The sequence below is a fragment of the Pristiophorus japonicus genome, chromosome 19 (assembly GCF_044704955.1).
Source record: "Pristiophorus japonicus isolate sPriJap1 chromosome 19, sPriJap1.hap1, whole genome shotgun sequence".
Taxonomy (NCBI): Eukaryota; Metazoa; Chordata; class Chondrichthyes; family Pristiophoridae; genus Pristiophorus; species Pristiophorus japonicus.
Window position 1 is genome coordinate 85273426 of NC_091995.1, and position 3766 is coordinate 85277191.

Sequence of the window (3766 nt, forward strand, 5' to 3'; positions counted from 1 at the left end):
CCACGATCAGAGTATCCCCCACGATCAGAGTATCCCCCATGATGTGTATCCCCCACGATCAGTGTATCCCCCACGATCAGAGTATCCCCCACGATCAGTGTATCCCCACGATCAGTGTATCCCCACGATCAGTGTATCCCCACGATCAGAGTATCCCCACGATCAGTGTATCCCCACGATCAGAGTATCCCCACGATCAGTGTATCTCCACGATCAGAGTATCCTCATCGATCAGTGTATCCCCACGATCAGTGTATCCCCACGATCAGTGTATCCCCACGATCAGTGTATCCCCCACGATCAGTGTATCCCCACGATCAGTGTATCCCCACGATCAGTGTATCCCCACGATCAGTGTATCCCCACGATCAGTGTATCCCCCACGATCAGTGTATCCCCACGATCAGTGTATCCCCCACGATCAGTGTATCCCCACGATCAGTGTATCCCCCACGATCAGTGTATCCCCACGATCAGTGTATCCCCACGATCAGTGTATCCCCACGATCAGTGTATCCCCCACGATCAGTGTATCCCCACGATCAGTGTATCCCCACGATCAGTGTATCCCCACGATCAGAGTATCCCCCACGATCAGAGTATCCCCCACGATCAGAGTATCCCCCACGATCAGAGTATCCCCCACGATCAGTGTATCCCCCACGATCAGAGTATCCCCCACGATCAGAGTATCCCCCACGATCAGAGTATCCCCCACGATCAGAGTATCCCCCACGATCAGAGTATCCCCCACGATCAGAGTATCCCCCACGATCAGAGTATCCCCCACGATCAGAGTATCCCCCACGATCAGAGTATCCCCCACGATCAGAGTATCCCCCACGATCAGAGTATCCCCCACGATCAGAGTATCCCCCACGATCAGAGTATCCCCCACGATCAGAGTATCCCCCACGATCAGAGTATTCCCACGATCAGAGTATTCCCACGATCAGAGTATTCCCACGATCAGAGTATTCCCACGATCAGTGTATCCAGACGATCAGTGTATCCAGACGATCAGTGTATCCCCACGATCAGTGTATCCCCACGATCAGAGTATCCCCCACGATCAGAGTATCCCCCACGATCAGAATATCCCCCACGATCAGAGTAGCCCCCACGATCAGAGTATCCCCCACGATCAGAGTATCCCCCACGATCAGAGTATCCCCCGCGATCAGAGTATCCCCCGCGATCAGAGTATCCCCCGCGATCAGAGTATCCCCCGCGATCAGAGTATCCCACGCGATCAGAGTATCCCACGCGATCAGAGTATCCCCCACGATCAGAGTATCCCCCACGATCAGAGTATCCCCCACGATCAGAATATCCCCCACGATCAGAGTAGCCCCCACGATCAGAGTATCCCCCACGATCAGAGTATCCCCACGATCAGAGTATCCCCCGCGATCAGAGTATCCCCCGCGATCAGAGTATCCCCCGCGATCAGAGTATCCCCCGCGATCAGAGTATCCCACGCGATCAGAGTATCCCACGCGATCAGAGTATCCCCCGCGATCAGAGTATCCCCCGCGATCAGAGTATCCCCCGCGATCAGAGTATCCCCCGCGATCAGAGTATCCCCCGCGATCAGAGTATCCCCCGCGATCAGAGTATCCCCCGCGATCAGAGTATCCCCCGCGATCAGAGTATCCCCCGCGATCAGAGTATCCCCCGCGATCAGAGTATCCCCCACGATCAGAGTATCCCCCACGATCAGAGTATCCCCCACGATCAGAGTATTCCCACGATCAGAGTATCCAGATGATCAGTGTATCCCCATGATCAGTGTATCCCCCACGGTCAGTGTATCCCCCACGATCAGTGTATCCCCACGATCAGTGTATCCCCCACGGTCCCTGTATCCCCCACGATCAGTGTATCCCCACGATCAGAGTATCCCCCACGATCAGAGTATCCCCCACGATCAGAGTATCTCCCACGATCAGAGTATCTCCCACGATCAGAGTATCCCCCACGATCAGAGTATCCCCTACGATCAGAGTATCCCCTACGATCAGAGTATCCCCTACGATCAGAGTATCCCCTACGATCAGAGTATCCCCCACGATCAGAGTATCCCCCACGATCAGAGTATCCCCCACGATCAGAGTATCCCCCACGATCAGAGTATCCCCCACGATCAGAGTATCCCCCACGATCAGAGTATCCCCCACGATCAGAGTATCCCCCACGATCAGAGTATCCCCCACGATCAGAGTATCCCCCACGATCAGAGTATCCCCCACGATCAGAGTATCCCCCACGATCAGAGTATCCCCCACGATCAGTGTATCCCCACGATCAGTGTATCCCCTACGGTCAGTGTATCCCCCACGATCAGCGTATCCCCACGATCAGAGTATCTCCCACGATCAGTGTATCCCCACGATCAGAGTATCCCCCACGATCAGAGTATCCCCCACGATCAGTGTATCCCCACGATCAGAGTATCCCCATGATCAGTGTATCCCCCAGGATCAGAGTATCCACATGATCAGTGTATCCCCACGATCAGTGTATCCCCGCGATCAGAGTATCCCCCGCGATCAGAGTATCCCCCACGATCAGAGTATCCCCCACGATCAGAGTATCCCCCACGATCAGAGTATCCCCCACGGTCAGTGTATCCCCCACGATCAGTGTATCCCCACGATCAGAGTATCCCCCACGATCAGAGTATCCCCCACGATCAGAGTATCCCCCACGATCAGAGTATCCCCCACGATCAGAGTATCCCCCACGATCAGAGTATCCCCCACTATCAGAGTATCCCCCACTATCAGAGTATCCCCCACTATCAGAGTATCCCCCACTATCAGAGTATTCCCCACGATCAGAGTATTCCCCACGATCAGAGTATTCCCCACGATCAGAGTATTCCCCACGATCAGAGTATTCCCCACGATCAGAGTATTCCCCACGATCAGAGTATTCCCCACGATCAGAGTATTCCCCACGATCAGAGTATTCCCCACGATCAGAGTATCCCCCACGATCAGAGTATCCCCCACGATCAGAGTATCCCCCACGATCAGAGTATCCCCCACGATCAGAGTATCCCCCACGATCAGAGTATCCCCCACGATCACAGTATTCCCACGATCAGAGTATCCCCACGATCAGTGTATCCAGATGATCAGTGTATCCCCACGATCAGTGTATCCCCCACGGTCAGTGTATCCCCCACGATCAGTGTATCCCCGCGGTCAGTGTATCCCCCGCGGTCAGTGTATCCCCCACGATCAGTGTATCCCCACGATCAGAGTATCCCCCACGATCAGAGTATCCCCCACGATCAGAGTATCCCCCACGATCAGAGTATCCCCCACGATCAGAGTATCCCCCACGATCAGAGTATCCCCCACGATCAGAGTATCCCCCACGATCAGAGTATCCCCCACGATCAGAATATCCCCCACGATCAGAATATCCCCCACGATCAGAATATCCCCCACGATCAGAGTAACCCCCACGATCAGAGTAACCCCCAGGATCAGTGTATCCCCACGATCAGAGTATCCCCACGATCAGAGTATCCCCACGATCAGAGTATCCCCACGATCAGTGTATCCCCTACGGTCAGCGTATCCCCCACGATCAGCGTATCCCCACGATCAGAGTATCTCCCACGATCAGAGTATCCCCCACGATCAGTGTATCCCCACGATCAGAGTATCCCCCACGATCAGAGTATCCCCCACGATCAGTGTATCCCCACGATCAGAGTATCCCCACGATCAGTGTATCCCCCAGGATCAGA